Consider the following 26101-nt stretch of genomic DNA (forward strand, 5'->3'; position numbering starts at 1 on the left):
TGAGCTGCTCCACATGTGAGTATTCCAAGTTACGAGCCGAGACGCGAGCAAAATTTCTGTTCGGCACCCGAGCTCAAATTCAGGATACGAGCCGAGCGTCCACTAGGTGGTGCAAGAATTCCATGTTTCCAGTTATCTCGGCGCGAAAAGCAAAGTCTAAAGGCATTCATTCGAGATGCGAATTGATCGACATACGAGCTCGGGTCTGGCACGAATTAAACTCGTATGTCGAGGTACCACTGTACTGTATTTGTATGCTTTGTTTTTTATTTACTGTTATGTTATACTTATTGTATTATGGGGTTTTTTGTGGTTTTTGTATGATTATTTGTTGCTTGGTTTGCTATCCATGTAAATAAATAAATAAATAAATAAATAAATAAGTGTGTGTGTGTGTGTGTGTGTGTGTGTGCGTGTTTTCGTAGATTTTCACGGGTACAGGTATGACGGTCTTGGTATATTCGGGTTTCTTCCCGTGTAGGATTTGGAAATTTCTGGCGACGTTTCGACGAGGTCTCACTCGTCATCTTCAGGCTGGTGTTTCTGTCCTTGTTCTCAGGCGAACACTGCGAGACCTGAGCTGCCTTCCTTCTATAAATACTGGTGGCTGGGTGTGGTTTGATGGCTCAGCAATTGCCTGCTGTGTAGAAACTTCGTGGTGAGTCAGTGGGGTAACAATTGGGGTCATTAATGTAGCTGAGGTATGCTGATTAGTTAATGGTTGTAGATTAGGCGTGATATCCTGAGTAGTTGGAACTTGCAGGCTACTTGATTGTTTTACAATGTGTGTTCTGAGTCTGGTTTCTATGGCTGGGATACGTTTGAGGGCTGGTTTCCAGATGTCTGGTAAGCGAGACGTATCATCCCGCTTCTTCATATTTTGGGGATGTTTTTCTATCTCGATGGCTTCCATGATTATTCTTTTGTTGTAGTGTTTGTTTTCGACAGTACCAAATTAATTTCCAAAACAGAACACTACAACAAAAGAATAATCATGGAAGCCATCGAGATAGAAAAACATCCCCAAAATATGAACAAGCGGGATGAAATATATATATATATATATATATATATATATATATATATATATATATATATATATATATATATAAAATGACTTTTCCAAAGGATCCTTGGGCTTCAAAGAAAAAGAAGAAGAAGAAGTCCTAGACTACAATCCCACCAGATTGGCTATACCCTAACTATTCTGCCCAGGCCCCAGTAGACTTCCATAGTCAGCTTTGGCATAGGGGATCAAGTATATGCTCACAACTATGCTGGGGGTCCTCTTTGGCTTCTTGCCATGGTCACAGAGATCACCAGCCCTTGAGGACAGTAAAAGCTGGAGGTGGCCTGTTGACCAACTCCGAGGCAGACTCAGCAGCTCCACTCTTAAACTACCAGAACTAACTTCTGAACCAACGCCTAACCAACAGAGGCAATTACTCACTCCTAACAGAGATAACTCAAGCCAACCAAGTCTTGAAGAATTACCTAGTGATGCTCATGCATCCTCAAACCTCTAGCCATGCCCTGAGCCAAAATCCAGATGCTTCCATTGGTTAAGGCCAGGAGCAACAGAAGTTCGTCTGACCTGACTGCACAGATGAACAAGCAATCATGGAGCTGGTTGGCATTCTGAAAGTCTCTCCCCCATTTTTAAATAATTTTAACATTCTTTGTCTGTTTTAAATTTCATATATGTTTTTATGCTTTGAATATTTTATTGTACACTGCAGAGTCCCTCTCTGAGGGAGATGAGTGGTTCTTGAATATGATAAATAAATAAATTGAAACTATCAACCAAGCTTTTGGATATAATTTCTTTCTATGTCATAATATTGATAAATGGACAACAAATAGCTTCATATATATACAGATTTAATATCACTAGTTGACAATCCCAATTCTCCCCATGAATCCCGTTACTGTAACATGGATTTAATCAGCAATGGATGTGCCAATCATGAGAATTAAAGGATTAGAAAATGTGTGAATGCTGCAATTGCCATTGAGTTATGAATTTTAAAATTAATGATAAAATGGTTCGAATGGTTGTGACTCTATGAACAGTAGATTAATTTAACAATAGATCTTTCAATTTTTCTAAAAGTATTTCCCATGGTATAATCCTATTACTCATCCTAAATACTTTAAAAAAATCTTAGTAAGGGACTGGATGGTTACAAATGAGAAATATTTTTCATGTACTTTGAAGGACTTTTTTTTATTGCTGGACAGAGTGCACTGACATTAAAAGAAAATATCCAGGATTGAATTAAGATATTAATTAAACATCATCATTAGGATGATGAAGTAGGGCAGCAAATCAACTCATGGTCTCACTCTTCCTTTAACTTCCTTTCCTTTGTTTTGTCATTTGCCAAGACACAAAGGCAAAACCTTTAATGATTGCATACACACCCATTCTGCCAAATCTAATAATTACTGCTCCACTAATCTCAGAAAGGGAATACAGTATTGAGCTCTTGTGCTGAGTCATTGAAGCCCAGGTGTGAAAACACATCATAGTAATTACTTTTGAGTCATACTAACAGGCACATTTAATTAGTTCTGAGCAGGGAGATAGGAGGAGCAACAGGAAGTTTAACAATAGAGAAATGAACTATTGCATTTTAAAATATATTATTTCAATTTATTAACATGTTTGTCAAATTTTGTTCTGTAGAGTTTTTCCAAAACAAGAAGATACTCAGCAGATGAAACTTCTTTAAATTCACTACCTAAAAGAAAAGTTTACCAGCATAACATTTGGTGACCAGTTGCTATAGTAACAAAACTGGTGATTAATCCTGTCCTTACCATTTTAATGCAGTACAAGACCAGAAACACTAAGAAGTAGCACATAGGTAGTGATGGAACTAGAATGAAGTTGGCAAAAAAGCGTCACATTGCCCTGTTAAAGTAATAAAACAGTATAAAGAACAGCCATGGAAATCTCTTCATATAAACAACAACACCTTCCCATTAAAAAAAGAAAACAGTAACAGAATCAGTAATACAAAGCTAGGGCAACTTAGCCTCATTTAAAGTTCACAGTAAAATAATGTGCAGCACAGAACTATGAGGGTCGCCCAGAAATTAATGCACCACATTTTTTTCCCCTCAGCTTACAGTAATGGTATGAATATGAAACTTTAGATATACATTATTTGCCAATACAGAATTTTATAACACAAGAGACAGGTGGTACGACTGGTTAAACAAAAAATATATATCTGAAACTTTAACACTGTATACACTTCAAAAAGACAGCGAATAAAAGTAAAGAGTAATCTTACAAATCCTTTCAACAATGGTCAACTAAGTAAGCAGACAAACTGTTGCTAAATTCACCCATTGACTCCTATTGAAATACCAATCACAGTAATGAGAAATAAAGTAACCCAGAAAAAGAAACACAAAGAGATATAAACCATGTAATTTATAAAGCGTAGTTTACAATAAAGTTAGAAAATGAAATAGAAGAAAATATAGATAGGCTGTAAGGAACAAGGCTCAGCAGAATAGCTGGCATGTTAAGTGTTAGATGCTTAAGTTCTGATACCAAAGTAACCTATATACAGTGATACCTCATCTTACAAACTCCTCATCATACAAACTTTTCGAGATACAAACCTGGAGTTTAAGATCTTTTTGCCTCCTCTTCTGAACTATTTTCACCTTACGAACCTGCCACCGCCGCTGGGATGCCCCACCTCTGGACTTCTGTTGCCAGGCGAAGGCTCCCCTTGTTGGGAAACCCCACCTCTGGACCTTCTGTTGCCAGCGAAGTACCTGTTTTTGCACTAATGGGATTCCCCTGAGGCTCCTCTCCATGGGAAACCCCACCTCTGGACTTCCATTGCCAGCAAAGCACCCGTTTTTGCAATGCTGGGATTCCCCTGCAGCATTGCAAAAACGCTGAAGTCCGGAGGTGGGGTTTCCCATGGTGGGATTCAGGGTAATCCCACCAGCGTGAAAACGGGCGCTTTGGCTGGCAAAAGAGGTGAATTTTGGGCTTGCACGCATTAATTGCTTTTCCATTGATTCCTATGGGAAACATTGTTTCGTCTTATGAACTTTTCACCTTACGAACCTCATCCTGGAACCAATTAAGTTCGTAAGACAAGGTATCACTGTATTATAAACTTTGTGCTCTTGCACGTTTTGTTTTTGTTTGTACATTTTTGTCTTTGATTCTGTTGTTTTAAATGTAAATATTCAATAAAGATATTTTTTAAAATATATACATTATTTGAATTGTCAGGAATGCGTGTGTAAATTTTGTGTTTCTTCAGACAGACAGCGTAGCTGCAGCAGTGCTTTGAAATGGCGTCTGTAAGTGATGTATGTTACAAGCAGTGTGTTGTCATTGAATTTCTCACTGTGGAGAAAGAAACTATTGGGAACATTCACAAACGTTTGTGTACAGTTTACGGAGAATCTGCAGTCAACAGAAGCATGGTTAGTCGCTGGTCACAGAGGGTTCGGTGATTCACACAGTGCAGAAATGACTCTGCGACCAGAATAAGGAGTGGTACCGACAAGCATACACGCCCTTGTGTCTCGCTGGAGGAAGGCCATAGAATGGGACAGAGATTACGTGGAAAAATAGGGAGTATAGAAGAAACATCATTCTTTCTTGTGTGTAAGTTTCATTATGTTAAATAAATAATTGTTGAAGAAAAAAATGTGGTGCATTGCTTTCTGGGTGACCCTCACACATTTTTTAAAAAAACCTTGTAATCTGGTAGCTCTTTTCTTTCTTTCTTTCTTTCTTTCTTTCTTTCTTTCTTTCTTTCCTTCCTTTTCTTCTTTCTATTTTTTTCATTCTTTCTTTTCCTTCTTTCATTTTCTATCTTTCCACTAAACAGTATTCAATTTATGTTTAAAATACAGGTCTTGAGCTTTTTCAAAAGAGTGCTAAATTCCTGTTTATAAGGAACCCAAATAAGACCTAACAAGCATTCCAGAAAGCACCAGTCAAGCATTATATGGGCAGATGCCTCTGCAGAAGACAGATGTATGTTCTGTCTGTAATACATACCAAAATGGCCCTGGAGAGTAATTCTTAACAATTAGAAGAGAGGGGGCATGCCTGCAGCTTCCTAATGTAGCAATAGGAGTTGGCAGAGCCCACCTTAGCAACCGTATCATTGATGAATCATGCTAAATTGGTCCATGACAAGAATTATGTCAAATTATATTTTAAAAATTACAAGGTTGGGACATAAAATTAATGGCTACCTAAATAGCCCTGTGACATGGTTGGAAAAATGAGAATTAGCCCTATATCTCATTTTAAACTGTAAATTGAAAAACAGTTATACAATAGGTTCATTTTACAAAATAGAAGGTCTCTGCAAATAGTTATCATTTTTTTATTTAAGAAACTAATATAAACAGAACCTCTAAACATAGTGACATTGGATTATTTATCAGTTTACCATTATGTCTGAAACAAACAGAATTTGTTTCATGCAGAACCTTTGTCCTATTATCTAATACTACTTTCCTTTTAATTTATTGTCTGAGAAAAAGTTTTATAGAACTGAAAAACTTCCATAGTAGAAGTCAGTAAATGTGTTGGTCCAATTTTGCATTTTAAGTTTAAAACATTATATTTTCTTTACTTCTTGGACAGCAAATATTAGATTTTCAAATGCCATCTGCTTTCTTTCTCTCCTTCTCAGGGTGAATGACTGTTGTAAAGTATAGATTATTTTAATTAGGAAATAACTTAACCCAAAAAGATAACTAGGGAAACACAAACCAGTCAGAAACGAATAATGAAAACCAGTATCAATATTGGGCATTGTGCTGCATCGGCTTGATTCCCTCTCATGGTTTTCTGGTTGCTGACCAATCAGATGTTTAAAATGTTACAGATATTCACTGGCAACTTTCAGTCTTAAAAGACTATAGTATCGTGTTCTGGAAAGAGTTCCTACCGTGTTTCCCCGATAGTAAGGCAGTGTCTTACTATCTTTTTACCCCCAAAAGCCCCACTGTGTCTTACTTTGGGGGTATGTCTTATATTGTCCTGGGCACCGGGGCCGGCTCGTCTTCGGGCTTTGGCGTCCACCCACCCCTAGCCCCGTACCGCTTTACGGGCCGGACGATTGGGGGGGTGGGGGGGACGCGATGCAAAGGAAGTGAAGGGGACTACGGGTGCCGGGAAGGCATGGAGCCACGTGCGAACGTCGCGGCGCGCGTGTCCTTTCAGACCCCCCCCGCCGTTTCCCGCCTCCACTGACAGGGTGAAGGTAGCTGTTCCCGGAGGGCTCTTCTTGCCCGGGTTTTTTTTATGCGCCTTGCCCGCCACCGCGCCCTGGCCTTTGCCCAGGGAGCCCCGCTAAGCCTTCTGCGCCTGACTCGGCGAGGCGAGAGGGAAGAAGGAGAAGCGCAAGTGGATGCGGAGCGCCCGGGAGGCATTTATCCGCCCGGGAGGCATTTATCCGTCCTTCGCTTTGACGGCGCTGGTCCGAAGCGAGCCGAGCAGGCGGACCAGCGCCGTCAAAGCGAAGGACGGATAAATGCCTCCCGGGCGGATAAATGCCTCCCGGGCGCTCCGCATCCACTTGCGCTTCTCCTTCTTCCCTCTCGCCTCGCCGAGTCAGGCGCAGAAGGCTTAGCGGGGACCAGCACCGTCCTTCGCTTTGCCAAGCCGGGGAAGAGGCGGTGGCGCCGCGGCAAGGCGAAGGACGGCGCTGGTCCGAAGCGAGCTGAGCGGAGGGGAGCGCCGTCCTTCGCCTCGCTGCCACCGCCTCTTCCCCGGCTTGGCAAAGCGAAGGACGGCGCTGGTCCCCGCTAAGCCTTCTGCGCCTGCGGCTGGGGGCATTGCCCGGGCCCTTCCAGTAGCGGCTGGGAAAAAAGCAACAGAGCAGCCCGCCCAGACCCGAAATGATCCCGTCGCTGCCGCCTGCAGAACCTCTACCGCCGTCCAACCTCGGGGAAGGAGGAGGCGGGCTCCCTCTCCCCTCCCTCCGCCTCCCTCCACTGTGCTCGCAACTGGCTGCCCTCCCGTCGGCAGCCGGGTTAACGAGAGGCTGGGCTGTCAGCCTCTGGGAAACCCGGCGTGCCTGAAGGGGGTCTGCATCTCGGAGGCATATGCAGAGCGCAGGTGGCTGAGGGAGGCGAGGCGAAGCGAATTCAGGGCGCGCGAAGGAGAAGCCGGCTCTCAAACCGATCGGATTACCTTCCGCGCCTTAACATTTATTTATTTTTTCCCCACCTGAGCGGATGCACCGGCACTCGCGAATCCGGTCTGCTCAAAAGCAATTTAGATCGGGAGATAGGAGCCTAAAAACACTCTTCTTTTTTTTCCTTTTTCTTTTGAATACTTCCGTGTTTCCCCGAAAGTAAGACATATGTCTTACTTTCGGGGTATGGCTTATATTAGCCAACCCCCCTGAAACCCCCCATATGTCTTACAATCGGGGGGGGTCTTACTATCGGGGAAACACGGTAGAACAGCGTCTTGTGTGGCTAAAAAGGCCAATCCCAGAGTGGCAATCACTTCCACACTGAGTGCCTGTCCCCTATCTGTCCCCTGGATTTCACTGGTTCGGGACTGCCTCTTTGCCTCAGCCTGCTGAATAAGTGTCTCCTCGAAATGGAGGAGGCCTTTAGCTTCCAAGCTGAACGATCAGAGGCATAGTTCCCTCTAAGCTGAGTAGCGCGTCATAGCGCACTTAGCTGCAGCTGTCAGTGCACGTTTTTTGAACCCTGCCCAGGAGCCAATCGCCTACCTTTTGCAAAAGTCTACCTTTGGCGATTGGCTCCTGGGCAGGGTTCAAAAACTGAAAGCCGTAGCTATGTGCGCCATGGCTAAGTGCACAGGGAAGGGAATTTTTTTCCTATTTATTTATTTATTTATTTATTTATTTATTTATTTATTTATTTATTTATTTATTTATTTATATTTATTTATTTTGACTTCTATGCCGCCCAGTCCTGAAGGGAGTGCCGCTCAGACACTATACTTTTCCGCCCACATCGGAAAAAAAATTAGAGGGAACATTGATCAAAGGTCAAGGTTTCCAGCTGTTAATATATCCATTCCCCAGGCTTTTAAATCCCTCTTACAGATATCCTTATATCATAGCTGTGGTCTCCTTCTAAGGTGCTTTCCCTGCACTAGTTCGCCATATCTTTTCGACCCCGCACATCATCCATTCTCACAATATGCCCAATCCAGCAAAGACATCGCTGTTTCAATATTGAACATATGCTAGAAATTCCAACACACTTCAAGACTGTGCTATTTGGAACTTTGCCATGCCAGTTGATCCCAAGCATACTTTGGAGACAGAGCATATGGAAGGTATTCATTTCTTTCTTGCCGTGCGTAAAGGGTCCAGGACTCGTTGCAATACAAGAGTATGCTCAGGACACAGGCTCTCTAAACTTGGATCTTTGTATGTTCTGTCAGCTTCTTATTAAGCTATACTCTCTTTCTGAATCTAGAGAATGGGGTGGCCACTTTACCAATACATTTATTCAGCTCAGTATCCATAGAGAGTGTCAGCGATGGTGGAACCAAGATATACTAAGTCATGGACGACCTTCAATTCCTATGCAAAGATTGTAATATGGGGAGGTGAATCCACGTCCTGACCCATGACTTGCATTTTTTTTTAGGCTGATTGTTAATCCAAAATCTTGGCAGGCCTTGCTAAAACAGTCAATGAGTTGTTGTAGGTATTTGGAAAAATGAGCAGTAACAGCAGCACTGTGCAAAAAGGAAATCCCATAAGCATTTCAGCTGGACTTTAAACTTTGCTCTCAATCTAGAGAGGCTAAAGAGTTTTCCTTCTGATCTGGTCCGGAGATAGACTCCTTCTGTTACAGTTCCAAAAGCATGCTTCAGCATCATAGCAAAAAAGATCCCAAATAGAGGTGGGACAAGGACACCGTCCTGTTTCACTCCACTTCAAATATCAAAAGAATATGATGTTAAGTCGTCAAAAACTACCGTGCCCTTCATTTCCTCATGAAAGGACCTGATTATGTTGAGGAGTTGGGGTGGAAAGCCAATCTTGGGGAGGATTTTATAAAGGCCGTCCCTACTAACCAGGTCAAAAGCTTTCGTCAGATCTATAAACACTACAAAAGTGGCTGTCTTTGTTCCCTGCATTTCTCTTGCAGCTGTCGAAGAGAAAATACCATATCAGAGGAGGCCTGTTGGCTTGGAATCCATACTGTGGTTCTGTGTAGACTGTCTCTGCAAGCACTTGGAGCCTCCTCAATACAACATGGGCAAGCAGCTTCCCTAACACACTAAGAAGAGAGATGCCGCAATAGTTGTTACAGTTGCCCCTGTCACCTTTGTTCTTATATAGTGTGATGATATTTGCATCCTTCATGTCCTGTGGTACTTCACCTTCCTTCCAACAGAGACAAAAGATTGCATGCAGTTCTGTGGGGATGATCTCTTTGCAACACTTCAAAACTTCAGCAGGGATCTTATCTTTCCTGGTAGCCTTGCCTGAGGCAAGGAAGTCCAGAGCTTTGTTTGGTTTCTCTAAGGTTGGCTCACCGTTAAGCTCCTCCAAGACAGGCTCTTCAAAGCCTTGTCAGTTATCACATTCTCTCTAGAATATAACTCAAGACTAGTAATAATAATAATATCAGAGTTGGAAGGGACCTTGGAGGTCTTCTAGTCCAACCCCCTGCTTAGACAGGAAACCCTACCCTACTTGAGACAAATGATTATCCAACATCTTTTTAAAAATTTCTAGTATTGGAGCATTCACAATGTCTGGAGGCAATCTGTTCCACTGATTAATTGTTCTAACTGTCAGGAAATTTCTCCTTAGTTCTAAGTTACTTCTCTCCTTGTTTTGTTTCCACCCATTGCTTCTTGTTCTACCCTAAGGTGCTTTGGAGAATAGGTTGACTCCCTCTTCTTTGTGGTAACCCCTGAGATATTAGAACACTGCTATCATGTCTCTCCTGATCCTTCTTTTCATTAAACTAGACATACCCAGTTCCTGCAACCGTCCTTCATATGCATTAGCCTCCAGTCCCCTAATCATCTTTGTTGCTCTTTTCTGTACTCTTTCTAGAATCTCAACACCCGTGGTGACCAAAACTGAATGCAGTATTTCAAGTGTGGCTTTATCAAGACATTATAAAGTGATATTAACATTTCACATGATCTTGATTCTATCCCTCTGTTAATGCAGCCTAGAACTGTGTTGGCTTATTGGGCAGCTGCTGCACACTGCTATCTCATATTTAAATGGTTGTCCACTAGGACTCCAAGATCCCGCTCACAGTTACTACTGTTGAGCAATGTACCATATATACTCTACCTGTGCATTTTGTTTTTCTTGCCTAAATGTAGAACCTTACTTGACGCAGTGCCAAATGATTTCAGCAGACATTTGAAAACCATCAGAATTTACAAAATCTCCATCTGTCCACTGCAAAAGGCCACTTTACTGGGGTCGGCACACATAATTTGCCACTACATCATGCAGTCTTAGGTGTTTGGGAAGCGCCCGACTGGTGATGAAATATGAAATCTAGCATAGTGATCTTGTTTGCTGTGTTGTCTTGTTGTTGTTGTTGATGATGATGATGATGATGATGATAATAATGATGATGATGATGATGATTAATAGTAAGGATAATGATAAAGATTAATAATAATAATAATAATAATAATAATAATAATAATCTGCTCTCTAAGCGGTTTAAAAAGAGAGGAAACCTATTGCCCCCAACAATCTGGGTCCTTATTTTACCGACCTTGGAAGGATGGAAGACTGAGTCAACCTTGAGCCTACTGAGATTCGATCTGCCAAACTGTTGGCAGTTGGTGATCAGCAGAAGTAGCTTACAGTACTGCACTCTAACCACTGCGCCACCGAAGCTCTAATAATAACAATAACAACAATAATACAGACATATAGCTTTTGTTATAGTAAAAAAAGGAAGCAATCTTTTTTCCCCAAAGAACTGATAGGCTTTCTATAGCAGGAGTTTTCATAAATTAAAGGCCATTACATTAAAACTGAATATGTCAGAACTAAATGGAGATGAAGTTGATTGCACCATTATAACTTGTCAAAATTCTTAGTCTCCTTTTTTAAAAAAATAAAGTTTTCACAGCAAAAACATGAGGTGAAACGCAGAAGAATGGCTAGCCATTATTTTTGTTGCTAAGTAATTGGAATTATTGCTTTCACAGTTGGAGTAGGAAGGGATAATGATTTGCATTGTTCAATTCTGTGAATAGCTGACTTTCCAAAAAGAAAATCTAATTGGCTATCAGCCCCTGCCAGCATCTAGAATTTGTGTTGCTAAGATGTATGCAATAGCACTACTAACTACTACACGTATTTAGTGATTTATCCCATTGTTAGGTAGTTTTCATATTTTCATGAGATTTTTAAAAGGGAGAAATGTGACAACAAAGGGCCAATTTATGAGAGATTTGGCTGGATCCATTTCAATATTTATTCATTTTACCAAGCTCTCAAATCTGAACAACATAGAAGTTACATAAGTCATGATCTCATGTATAAGATTTTACATGTACAAAGGTTTTAATAGGAAAGTGAACACAAGAACAAGGGGACACAATCTGAAGATAGTTGGGGGAAAGATCAAAAGCAACATGAGAAAATATTATTTTACTGAAAGAGTGGTAGATCCTTGGAACAAACTTCCAGCAGACATGGTTGATAAATCCACAGTAACTGAATTTAAACATGCCTGGGATAAACATATATCCATCCTAAGATAAAATACAGAAAATAGTATAAGGGCAGACTAGACGGATCATGAGGTCTTTTTCTGCCGTCAGTCTTCCATGTTTCTATGTTTACATCACTGCCTTCCCTTAGAGAAGAGGCACATTTCCATTTTACACAGTATGGCCCTCCACTGACCATCAGAAAGAAAAAAAATGCTCCGTTTCAGACTTATCAAATGTATACTGTACATGTACATTAATGTACATGTACATTAACCCTGTGGAAAAAGTCTACTGCTAACTGCATCCAAAGTAATTAAATAATTCTGTATCTTGGCGGTACCTGAACTGGTTTGTTTTACTGACTTGAATAAAAAGGATCAACTTTCAACATTAAAAGACTAAATTATAGTTTTGATGGAGGCCCATCTTGTATGGACCCCAGGGCAGCTGTTCCATTTGTTGGTCCCTAAATAAACTGTACAGAAATATTATATTGCCTGTGGTATTTAACTATTGTTCATTGGAATTAGATGGCATGATTATTGTTGTCTTTTAAAAATGATATGAAATCCAAGAAATTGTCATAATGAACTTTTTTTTCCTGATTTGCAATTTTAATCATTAAAACTATAAAACATTTCCTCATATTTTGTGAAGAAAAATGCAAGAAAACTCAGTGATCACAACAACTTGTACTCTGCTTTGTTGGCAACATTCCAGAGTCCATAGATTTGGAAGCTAAATGAAAAACAATATGATAGATGCATATCATACATATTGTTTCTATCCCTGAAACAATACAGATTGTTTTAGATCAAAAGTCCTTAAGACCACTACAAGATATCCTTTGCTTTTTTAAAAGTTCTCATATTTCATTTTAGAGACTCTAGTCAATGTTTAGGATGTGCTGAAAAGAGTCCCCTAATTCTTTAGCTCCTTTGAACAAGAGATAAGCATGTTTAAAAGTAAATCTTCATTGCAATTTAAATGAAGACACCCACCCCCAGGATGAAATAAAATAATAATAACCACTATCAGTCTAGGGCTTAGCCAGCAATGTGGAAGCAGGAATTATTCACTGTTGGGTGTGTGTGTTTTTTTAGTTTAATTCATCTTTGTACTCAGTCTGTTTGGTCACTTGCAGCAGGCGTGAGCTGGCTTTTAAGTAGCTATGAAGAAGTCCCTTGATAATAGAACTTTTGTACAAATTGTGATCAAGCCATTTTAATAAGATGAACCCTGCTGTTCTGTTCGGGTCGTATGTGACCCGAAGCCAAGTTTGAGTCCCTGTAAAAAAATTTCCCTGCATATATGAAACTTGAAATTTCATGCTGGTTCATCATTTCAGGGGTTCTCTCTATGAGAATTTTTTTGGGGGGGTGGGGGGCTTAGTTTTTGCTGGGCAAAAAAAGTTACAAATCTTATGTTCCCGGGTCACCCTGACCCGGACCGAAAACTCTTCATTTGCAGTGCTTATGTTTGGTCTTTTTGAAAGCTTTTTTCACTTGGAAAGTAGTCTGAACATTTCTGCACACAATGATATGAAAATTGAAATGAAAAAAGTAAATCTTATTGGTTTATTTTGCGGATATAATGCACGCCCCCCCCGTTTTTGTGAAATTTCTTTCAATTTATGGATAGTTTTGCTTGCAAAATGCATTCTATTTTACTAAAGTTGGTGTGGGATTGGTAGCTTGAACATTTCTGAATATAAGAAAAATATAAAGGAACTGAAAAAAATGATTCTTATTGGTTTTTTAACATCAGAAATAAGGCCTCCCCCCCCCCTTGGCTGCTTGCAACCATTTTCACTTTTTATTTTTTTATGCTCCAAATCCGAAATATTCTTTAAAATCTTAGGCATTCATTTACTCAATTTAACAATGCTGATCATCAAAAAATATTTTTGGGGTGGTGGCTAATTGTTTTCTGGGCAAAAAAAAATCATAACTTTGAATCTGTTTCTGTTCGTATGTGACCGGACCAAAAATAATTTTTTTAGGTACTTGAATTTGATCTTTTTGAAAACTTTTTCAACTGGAAAACTAGTTTGAACATTTATGAACATAATGATATGAAAATTGAACTGGAAAAATTGAGACTTATATTTTTATTTTGATCAAAAAGCCCCTCCCCCATCCTTTTTAAATTTCGTGTCAATTTCTATTTTTTAAGGCTACAAATCCCTAAGGAATTTTCCCCCAAAAGGTTTGATATACTAAATTGAATATTTCTGAATATAAGAAAAATATAAATGAACTGAAAAAAATGGTTCTTATTGGTTTATTTTTGCCACAAAAGGGCCACCCCCCCTCGGCCTTGCTGTGTGCCATTATTGTCACTGTTTATACATATTTGTCTAGAAATATTTGGAATATCCTTTTGAAAATCAACCACATTGTAGCCAGAGAACTAATTTTATGAAACAAATCCATTTTACTAAAAAAAAGTATGTAAGTTTGAAATTAACAGCATAATTTTTATATAAATTGAAATAATTGAGGCATACTTTATGTGCAAAATAAACCAATATGCATCAATTTTTCCAGTTCAATTTTCATATCATTATGTTCAGAAATGTTCAAGCTACCAATCCCACACCAACTTTAGTAAAATAGAATGTATTTTGCTAGCAAAACTATCCATAAAGTGAAGACTATTTAAAAAAAACGGGGGGGCGTGCATTTCATCAACAAAATAAACCAATATGCATCATTTTTTCCAGTTCGATTTTCATATCATTATGTTCAGAAATGTTCAAGCTACCAATCCCATACCAACTTTAGTAAAATAGAATGCATTTTGCAAGCAAAACTATCCATAAATTGAAAAAAATTTCACAAAAACAGGGGGGGCGTGCATTATATCCGCAAAATAAACCAATAGGATTTACTTTTTTCATTTCAATTTTCATATCATTGTGTGCAGAAATGTTCAGACTACTTTCCAAGTGAAAAAAGCTTTCAAAAAGACCAAACATAAGCACTGCAAATGAAGAGTTTTCGGTCCGGGTCAGGGTGACCCGGGAACATAAGATTTGTTACTTTTCTTAAACAGAACAGGAGGGTTAAATGAATTTCTTTTAACAATCAACACATCTATAAGTTTGCTTATTAAGGTGTTTAATTAACCTCCGAGAATAAAGTTACTTTTAAATAAACATGATTAGAATCCCACTGATACCCTGCTACAGCTAATATTTTATTCTTAGCAATATTTATTCATGTCATGTAAAACTCAATATAAAATATTATCTTTAATAAAATACTATTTAAATAAACTATATATATATACTATATATATTTCCGGATTGCATTGGTTGCTAATTGGTTTCTGGACACAATTCAAAGTGATGATCTATAAAGCCCTATATGGCATTGGACCAGATTACTTACGGGACCGCCTTCTGCCACATAAATCACAGCGGCTGGTTAGATCCCACAGAGTTGGCCTTCTCCAGGTCCCATTGACCATACAATGTCATCTGATGGGGCCTAGGGGAAGAGCCTTTTCTGTGATGGCCCGGCCCTCTGGAATCAGCTCCCTCCAGAGATTCGTACTGCCACCACCCTCCTCATCTTCCGCAAGAGTCTCAAGACTCACTTATGTTGCCAGGCATTGGGCAATTAGATCAAGCCCCCCTGGCTATTAAATGTGATGTGCAGTGGTGACTGGGTTGGTTGACTGTTTTTAATATAGTGGGATTTTTAGCTTGTAGTTTTTAATTATTTAGATTTGTATAAGCATTGTTTTATATTGTATCTTGTGAGCCACCCCGAGTCTTTGGAGACTTTAATAAAAATTTAATAATAATAATATTATTAATAATTTAACAATTTAACAATTTAACAATTTAACAATTTAACAATTTAACAATTTAACAATTTAACAATTTAACAATTTAACAATTTAATAATTAATGTAATAATTTAATAATTTAATAATTTAATAATTTAATAATTTAATAATTTAATAATTTAATAATTTAATAATTTAATAATTTAATAATTTAATAATTTAATAATTTAATAATTTAATAATTTAATAATTATGAAAAAACCTAGATAATATCAAATAAATATAAAATAAAACACTAATGAAACTTCAAATCCAGTGTCTAAATAGAGGATTCCTCCAGTGATTAAATGGCCATTAAAATGTTGATCTCGGAAAGAGCCTCAGTGACGCAGTGGTTAGAGTTCAGTACTGCAAGCTACTTCTGCTGCTCCAGGTTGGCTCAGCCTTCCATCCTTGGTAAAATGAAGACCCAGATTGTTGGGGGCAATATGCTTACTCTCTGTAAACCGCTTAGAGAGAGCTGTAAAGCATATATGTAAATATATAAATCCAAATGCTATTGCTAATACTATTGCTATTGACAAAAAAAGATAACCCTTATACTTAAAAGATAATTTATTTATTTATTTATTTATTATTTATTTTTTTATTTGATTTGATTTGATTTGATTTGATTTGATTTGTATGCCGCCCCTCTCCGTAGACTCGGGGCGGCTCACAACAACAATAAAACAATTCAAGATAAATCTAATAATTTTAAAACATTAAAAAAAACCCGTTATTAAAGCAGACATACACAGAAACATACCATACATGAATTGTATAGGCCCTGGGGAGATGTTTCAATTCCCCCATGCCTGATGGCAGAGGTGGGTTTTAAGGAGTTTATGAAAAGTAAGGAAGTTGGGGGCAGTTCTAATCTCATGGGGGAGCTGGTTCCAGAGGGTCGGGGCTGCCACAGAGAAGGCTATTCCCCTGGGACCCGCCATAATGGTCATTAGGTAACAATTCAATAATAAACATCATATTTTATTGGTGTCAACAGATGGAAGTAAATATCCATGGATGTCAGCAAACAGGTAATTCTGAAGATGGTGGACATATCATCACAAACCAAGCCTGCTCCATTTTGACATCAACACACATCTAAAAGGGGCAGGACATGGATCTCCTAAAAACTAACAAGTTGGTTCCATTGACTGATTCCTTCATACTCATTTCCTGATGCAGGAAACAGTTTTCATTTATTTCATTTGTATAACTACTGTTTCTCCTTAAAAAGCAGTACAATGGGTTGTAGAGGAAAAAATCATAATGGAGAAGTGGAATTTAGCACTAATTAAGCATATATTAAGCATCATTCATTTATTTCTAAGTATAATAGTTTTATTCCAGAGAACAAGCTTTAGTCCATCCTCCTCCAATATTTTTCCTGCCAAGGAGAATGGACTGAGAATTAATTATTGATACACTGTCACACAAGGCTAAAGGGGAACTTAATCTCTGCATTTTTAAATCTTAGTCCAACACTTTGTTTGTTTGTTTGTTTGTTTGTTTGTTTGTTTGTTTTATTGATTGGTTGATTCATATGCCACTCTTCTCCAAGGACTTGTGGCAGCTTACAGCATGTAAAAGAAACAATATAGTACAATGTCTTAAATCCAATTAATCTAAAATCCCCAATTATTAAAAATCAGGCATTCCCACTCAGATCACAAACATACATAGCATTTATCGGTTAGGGGGTTAGAGTCTAAAAGCCCCAAGCCTGGTGGCATAGAAGAGTCTTCAGGCTCTTACAGAAGATGAGGATGTGGGGGCCATAGTTCCCTCTAAACTGAGCAGTGAGCAATCGCTCACTTAAAAATCATCATCAATTCAGAGTTTTCCAAACCTGCCCAGAAGCCGAGAGGGAAAGAGAGAGAGGGAAGGAGAGAGAGAGGAAGAGAGGAAGAAAGAGAAACAGATAGAAAAAAGAGAGGAAGGAAAAGAGAAAGAAAAAGAATGGGAGTAAGGAAAAGAGAAAGAAAATCAAAATCTAGTTTGAAACTAGCTCAACTATTTAAGTGGCATTTTGATATTGATAGAGTTGCCCTATTATGAGCTCACTGTTATAGACACACAGTACAGTATTTTATTTTGAAATTCTCTGAGGCAAAACAGGGTGGGTTTTTTATTTGTTTGTTTGTTTGTTTGTTTGTTTGTTTATTATTTCTGTGCCGCCCAGTCCCGAAGGGACTGCTGCTCAGACACTATACTTTTCCGCCCACCCCCCCAAAAAAAATTAGAGGGAACACTGGTGGGGGCAGTACAAATCTCTGGGCGGAGTTAATTCCAAAGGGTTGGGGTCCCTACAGAGAAGGCTCTTCCCCTATGCCCCACCAAGCAACCTTGTCTAGTTGACGGTAGCTAAAGAAGGGCGACTCTGTGGGATCTAACAGTCGCTGGGACTTACATGACAGAAGGTGGTCCCGTAAGTAATTTGGTCCAATGCCATGTAGGGCTTTATAGGTCATAACCAACACTTTGAATTGAGTCCGGAAATCAATCGGCATCCAATGCAGTCCGCAGAGTGCTAGAGAAACATGGGCATGCCTAGGAAGGCCCATGACCACTCACGTGCTACATTTGCACAATTTGTAGTTTCCGAACACTCTTCAAAGGTAGCCCCATGTAGAGAGCTAATTTAGAGGTAATGTACACATTATCCTATAATGTATACTGAATCTTTATAACATTGGATATTAAATATAGTAATACCATTACTACAGTACTAGATATTGCTAGTTAAAACATTCACAACACTAAAACTAGCATATATTTCTTAACAGGAACAAGAGAAGAATAAGAAGAGAGTCACACAAAGCAAACTGAATAAAAATTAACATACCAAAAATTCATGCAGGGATTTAATTATAGATTCATGTGCAAACCAGATCTTGTGAAAAATTATCACAGACAGATTGCACATTATATTTAACCCTTGTAGTGCTGTCATAAGGGAAGTAGTTTCTGCTCACTTAAGAGTAATCTTTGTAAAGATTTCTAGATTCTGGTGGTAGGAGCTCTAAAATGAAGGTTTGTCATAGATATAAAGATCATATTACCTAAATGGGTATGCTGTCGATTTTTGTGTACATTTTTACATAGCAAAAATATTGCCCGGAAGCCATTCTATATGTGCAACAAATACAGTACTTAAATATTTTTTAAAGAATCTATGGAAATCTATTTCTCTATGAAACTGGTAAGGAAATCAAGGTGATTCATAGATTACTGGAATTGCAGAATAAAGCATATGTGCATAGGATTTTTTTATTACTGAATGTGTGGGAAGCTTACCACTCAAGAGATAAATGCTTTAAGTTTTTTATAAAGATGAGTACCTGTCCTCTTACCATCAAGGCTCTTTATGAAACAAATGTTATAATAAGTAATCACAAGTCACCCCTTCCCCTAAAGTGCTATGTTCCTTTGAGAATATCTGCTGGAACAAAGGGCCTTGTACAGTTTAGGGCTGAGCTAAAATTGGGCATAGTGACATCCTTCTAATATTTTCTTTCTTGGATTCATTTTCCCTTCTTTTGATGTTTCCTTGTTTCTCTTTCTATACCCTTCTTTCTTTATATCACCTTTTTTTCTGGAAAAGGTGAAACAGGGCTTGTTTCTAGAGAATTTCTGAAAGTAATCTAAGCTTCACATGAAATCACGCCAAAGGCTACACATTGTCCAATCCTAATAGAATGTAATATATTATTTTCTTTCAATAGATTCTATGCAGTAATGTACCAAGGAAGTATCCCAGAGGGTCCATCTTGCTTCAAGTGTTTCCTAATGACTTTTCATTCTGAGATACACATTTTTCTTATATCATTTTTTTCCCCAACAAAACCTGAATATTCATATTCTGTGGCCATTGTCTGAAAAACCATTACCTTGATTGATGTAAAAATATAAGGGATCCCCCTGAGGAAATAATCCTTAAAAGATGGGACATAGATAATAAAAGGAGGGGAAGAAACCAAACTAAATAATGTAGCTCTTTTGCTGTCATCTGATTGAAATGACACTTCCTTCATATTTCCCTTTCATGAAATATGTTTCCCAGACAAAGGACAAATGAGCTCATATGTTGTCAATGTCACTCATGAGATCATATTCTTGGATTAGAAAACTGAGGTAACTGCAGAAACACTGTAACGAAAAAAAGGTTGAGCTGCTACTACATTTTATAGTAGTAATAGCCAAGTCTCAGTGGCTAGCCAATGTTACTGGCTTGTAGCCATTGAATTCATTTATTTATTGGAAGCTTTCCACTACCAATTACATTGACAGCTTTTTTTTTTTGCTTAGTGACTTGAGATAATATAGTATATCATTTTTTACGATAAGAGTCAGAACCTTTTGAGGAATATCCACACATTTCCACAAAAACCCTTTTATTTTTTCCCACTTTAAATGTTGCACTTTTATTTCTTTCTCCCTTTTACAGCAACACAGGATAAAGTGCTCTCAAATCATTGAGCTAAAGAAGAAGAGCTCCCGTTGTAGAAAATAAACTGTTACATTCTCAGACTGAAGGATATAGGCTCCAGTCAGGTCCTCCGTTCTGAAGGGAAAATACTGACTGCTGATTGGTTAGACTGTCAGGCAGCACCCTATAAAAGGGCTGGCTCTCAGACAGAGCCTTTACTGGATTGTAAATAGTTTCCAGAGCTGTTGCTTTGAAGCCAGTTCTGTCCGCCTCTTCCATTCACCCTATCAAACACTGGCGACGAAGGATGGGATTGGAAGGCAGATAGGCCAGAAAAGAGCTGACACACCTTGCAGTCCAGCTCAGGGCAGTATATCTTTAACAAATGACCTTTCTAAAGCACCAAATCAGCCGACATGACAATGCACATCCCGCTGAGTCACTTCAATCCAGCACAGGAACACTGGGACACCTACATGACTCACTTCAAATGCTTCTTGGAGGCAAACGACCTCCTTAGGCTATTGGACAATTGCAAACAGGTGATCTTCATGAACTACTGCATCACAGATGTGTTTGAGACGGCCCAGGTACTCACAGAGCCAACACCAGTCCAGATGGTCACCTGGCCCACCCTACAGACAATGCTCAAGTACAATGGCACACTTCAATCTGGGGAACCAGAAGGAAGGAGAGTCCGTCAATGAATATGTTGCCAGGTGTACAAGGCTGCTGCCCACTGTGATTTCCATGAGCTAGATGAGCTACTGCTGGACCGAGTGATCTGTGGAATTCGGGACATTAACCTCCAATGGAGGTTATTTTCAAAGATATAATAATAATAATAATAATAATAATAATTATTATTATTATTAATAATTAGATTTGTATGTCACTCCTCTCCGAAGACTCGGGGCGACTCACAACAATGATAAAAACAATATTATAATGGCACAAATCTAATATTAAAAAACTAAAAACCCTATCATAATTAAAAACCAAACAGCACATACATACAAAACATAAATTATAATAAGCCTGGGGAAAAGATATCTCAAATCCCCCATGCCTGGCGGTATAGGTGGGTCTTAAGTAGTTTACGGAAGACAAGGAGGATGGGAGCAGTTCTAATCTCCGGGGGGGGGGAGTTGATTCCAGAGGGCCAGGGCCGCCACAGAGAAGGCTCTTCCCCTGGGGCCCGCCAAACAACATTGCTTAGTCAACAGGACCCAGAGAAGGCCAACTCTGTGGGACCTTATCGGCCACTGGGATTTGTGCGGTAGCAGGCGGTTCCGGAGGTACTCTGGTCCAATGCCATGTAGGGCTTTAAAGGTCATGACCAACACTTTAAATTGTGACTGGAAACTGATTGGCAGCCAATGCCAATTCTTCTGGTTGCGCTGAACAAGAAAAGGGCAGTCGAGGCATCCACTAGATTGAGTGAGGCACAACATCAGTCAAGCAGCCCGAAAGTACATGAAAGACAGTTGGCATGCATCGCAAGTGTTCAGTGCAAGACCTCTCACCTGACAGCAATGAGGAAGTCTGCTGCCTTCAATCCAAAAAGCACAAAGCAGCAAACATACCTAATGACAGACTTCCACCTTATGCCAGCTGCAGAGAGCACCATCACCACACTGACTGCCAATACTGCGAGGCCATCTGTCAACGATGTGTCTGTCACGGTCATCTATATGAGTCTGCCACGCCAAGCTGCCTTCACCATAGGCAACACAACAAGCAAGCCTAGCATCCTCAATACAGTGATGGTGACAGCCAATATAGTGATGGTCAACATGCCATCTCCAACTTCTACCATAGTCAAGCTCTACTCGGTAAAAGCGAAGACCTGACCATGGCAAGAACCCAGAGAGGACCCCCAGCATAATTGTGGGCATATACTTGAACCCCTATGCTAAAATGTCAGAGCTGACTATAGGAGTCCCCTGGGGCCTCGGCATAGTTAGAATGTAACCAATCTAGGTGGGATACTAGTCAAGCGACTCATTAGAAATTCAAACGGACTTCTACCAATGGTGGCACTAAGAATGATATGCTGAACTAATAAAAAAATATCGATTTGGGTTTGCCAATTGCCTGGGTTCATGCTTGAATGGGCTTCTTTTGCTGATCTGCTTGACCATTGCTGAAGGGATGGAATGATGAGCAAAGGACGTGTCTGATCCCCTGTTCTGCTAAATAGGTTTCAAATTGTCTGAAACCAGGATATCAGGCAGGCCATGCATGAAGAAAAGTCTTTGTAGCACCTTGATGAATGCCTCCACCATGGTGGTGGTCATGAGGGCTATCTCTAACCACTTCGACTTTGTGTCCATGACTACAAGGAAAGTTTGCCTTTCACAAACGGAATTGTGAAGAGACCAAATTTCAAAACTGAATTTTCTCTTTTTAAATATGTCATCAGCATTCAAAAACAAGTTTTCTTAAGTGTTTCCCTTTGAATATTTAGATGTATTTTCAAGATTAACAAGATGCCATTCCTAGTTATGATGCCTTTATTTCTTCCTTCCTTACTCCTACACAAATCCTTTAATGCACCAGAAATATGTGGGAAATGAAAGGAAGGCAACATCCTTTTATACAAAATCAGAAGTAACAACTAAAAACACAATTTCTCTGATGGGAAACCATTACATAAATTTCCATTTAGAGAAAAGTTCTAGTTTTGTCCTTGGTAGAAGTAATTTTGAGATTGTGGGGATTGTGTATTCACCCACAGGAAGTGCACATATAGCAATGTGATGCAGACATTTTTGGTATGAATCCAATACCGTTGATGTACTATCTAGTAAGCTAAAATATTATTCTCCTGCAAGGGAAGAGATATTGTCCATAAGACAAAAAATTAATAACGAGACAGGAGTGCATAAAAAGATGAGTTTTATACAGTTCCACAAAATTCAGAAGTATGGAAGAAAGAGCTTGACTATCTGTGAAACAATGGGATAAGGATACTCTGTTGGAGACCATAGCAAGAAGAGTTCAGTAGCTGGATTCTTCACAAACCAGTGGAAAATACTTGTAGGACCACCACTCTTCTACTGTTTCTGCTTAGCCTCCAGATTTAGCAAGAAGTATGAACCCTGAGTCCCTTCTGTCAAACAGTACCATTTTGTTGGATCCAAAAATCATATCTTCTCTGCGGCAGCATATGTCCTATGGAATAATACCCATCTTAACATCTGGATGGCTCCAGTTCTCTTAGCCTTTTGCAAGGCCCTGACAAACTGTCTGTTTCCCCTGGCAGTGTCTAGATAGTTAGGTGGACTCTGATGTTGAAACAATGATATTTTCTGACAAGTTTTCCCCCCTAATCGTAGATTTTATGTGATATACCGCTATACAAAAGTACAGTTGTTGTTTTAAGCCCTATATGTTACTCAGAGTCATTGTTGTGAAAGAGGTGGCCATATAAATTATTTAAACTTTTTTTGTTTTGCTTTCAGGTTTTAAAAATTGCAACAAATGAACTCTGCCTTTCTATTTATATCTGAAATAAAATTACTAAATGGCTACGATGACATATAGAATAAGTTATTGGACTTCAAAGGCTGGAAAGTATAAAATATAATATGTAAGGAACAAAGAAAAGAAATTAGTATACAGTACGTCCATATGGGGTTTGAACCTGCTGTTAAATGAAGAAATCTTGACAAAATTTGTCATAGTTTTAAAATATGGTGCAGTTTGGACTCTAATCTGTAATCTGAGACTACATGCTGTCACTTAGTGAAAGTTAAGGAACATATTGTTTTTTTAAAAAAAAATAAAACAATTTTTGCTGTTGTTGGGGAAGAAATACCTTAGAAAGGGATGGAAGTAGTGTGTGTGTCTGAAATAGTTCATGTATCCATAGACATGACAACAGGTAATCAGCTCAAGGGTAAAAAGGGCGGAAAGATACATATATATCTGTTTTCACTATAATACATCATCATCATTTTAGCCATTGTATATCTACTGTAGGATGAAGGTTTCTTCCACATGTTTCCAGCCTCTACAATCTTGAGTTTTCCTTTGCCAGTTGGGACCACAATACTTGCTGATGTCATCACTCTATCTTGTTTTAGCCCTTTTTTGTGGATGTGTTTTATCAAATGCGATCCATTCTATGAAATTGCCTTAGTCCAGCTGCCATCAGTTCTTTTTGCTATGTGACCAGCCCACTTCCATTTCTTTCACTCTTTTGATGGCATCATATATTTTGTTTGTTCTCTAATCCACATCGTTCTATCTTGTCTTGTGATGCCAAGCATGTGTGTTTCCACAGTTCTTTGTGTCATTTGAAGCTTTTGTATTGATTGTGAGGTTAGTGTCCAAGTTTCACAGGCATATATTAAATTTCACTATAAGCATAGCTCATTATCATGTGAAAAATTTTGGAGTAATGTAATGATTGATTCATTAAGTTTGTATTGATCCGTTATTTCTGGCAACCAAATGATTAATTCTTTTAATTTGTTGTAATTTATTTCTTGTGAACCTAATATGATTTGATTCTCTTGAGTTGCCTCATTTATCTAACACTTAGTTACCCTACTCTACAAAACTGGAAATAATACAGATATATATCTGTCCTATTTTTACTTCCTACTTAGCAACACCCCCTCCCATTTTGATCCTACCAATCCATGTGTCCTATATTAAACAGTATAAACAAACATTATAAAACAGAAAGTATCATATAAAACTTAATAAATTGTTCCTGAAAGATTGCTTGAAGTTTTGACTAACTTTTGAAATAATCTGAACAAAAATCATTTAAAAAAATTAACATCTAAAATCTCTGCATTTATCTCAATACATCTATAATGTGTATTGTGTCACGCTGTGAATTGACAGCCTCCAAAGACATTGAGAAACATCCAGTAGTTAGATAGTTAACTCTGTTTATTAATGTAGCTCCTCCTTTGTGATGTAACCTGTTTGCTCACATGCTCCTTCTTGGAGAAGAAGGCGGTCTCTAGTTTTAGAGAATCTCCATTACGCATCATCTTCATTAACCATGTAGATGTGCCATTTTATGTCTCTTCAGACAAACTTTATTTTTCTACTTTTCTAATAAAAGTTATTGTTCATTTGAACATGCTCTGTCTGTACTTTAATAACCATCACCTCCGGAAGGTCCTGGCTTAGTCCCAGCGGGCTGAGCACCTTGCTTAAGGTAACGGTCCTTCTAAATCCAACATATTGTTCCCTGAATAATAATTTTCTTATACATTTTGTTCTATTCTGTATGGGTTCTGTTGTTACAGCCAGGCAATAGTCATCTAGACGCCTAAAACCACCAAGTTGCCAAGTCAAGCTACAGGAGTGAACAATAAAATAACAAATACAGGTTTGTGGAAAGGTTTTTACAATTCAGCAACATGTTTCCTAATGGGCTATAATCCAGAGTCCATTTATTCTATCACACTGTCACTGAACTAAATGATACGAATTCCAAGAAAACAGGTTTGCAAGATTACTGATTCCAAATTCCTTATGCATCTTTCCTGCCATCCTTTTATTCCCATTTCTGCTCATAGTAAATTGCTTTTGGCAACTAAAACTACAAAGTTTATTATGCATTCAAACACTATGCCCTTGTATAGTCAGCCAGAGGAGACACTGATTTCTCATGAGATGTAAAGACCAATTTGAAAGAAAGTGATTCAAAATCATATTTGGCCCGTCTCCCCTGAAATCATTCGGAATTAAATCTAAAATCATCCAGTTTGGCCACTTATCCTACTTTAGACTTTCAATGGTTATCAACCTTTAGAATGCTTGTTCCTTTAAATTCAATAGTTAGTATTATAAAATATATGAGTCACAGATGCAGTGCCTGTACTATAAATCTATCTTGGCATTGTATTTCCTACTAAAAAGGCAAGAACCTACTACAGTTATGTCTGGATACTTGAAATATTAATTTAACTTTTTTAAAAAAATAAATGTTATTTCTACTCCAGATTAACAACTACAGTGGTACCTCATCTTACGAACGCCGCTTCTAACGAACTTTTCAAGATACGAACCCGGTGTTTAAGATTTTTTTGCCTCTTCTTCCGAACTATTTTCACCTTACGAACCCAAGCAGCTGCTGCTGGGAT

General features: G+C 38.6%; 1 protein-coding gene across 1 annotated transcript in view; it reads right to left on the reverse strand.

Moving 5' to 3' along the window:
- GAP43 (growth associated protein 43) overlaps nt 1–26101 on the reverse strand; it is a 91600-nt gene that overhangs the window by 27136 nt on the left and 38363 nt on the right. The gene's annotated exons all lie outside the window — the stretch shown is intronic.

The sequence above is a fragment of the Erythrolamprus reginae genome, chromosome 4, assembly GCF_031021105.1.
Source record: "Erythrolamprus reginae isolate rEryReg1 chromosome 4, rEryReg1.hap1, whole genome shotgun sequence".
NCBI classification, from domain to species: domain Eukaryota; kingdom Metazoa; phylum Chordata; class Lepidosauria; order Squamata; family Dipsadidae; genus Erythrolamprus; species Erythrolamprus reginae.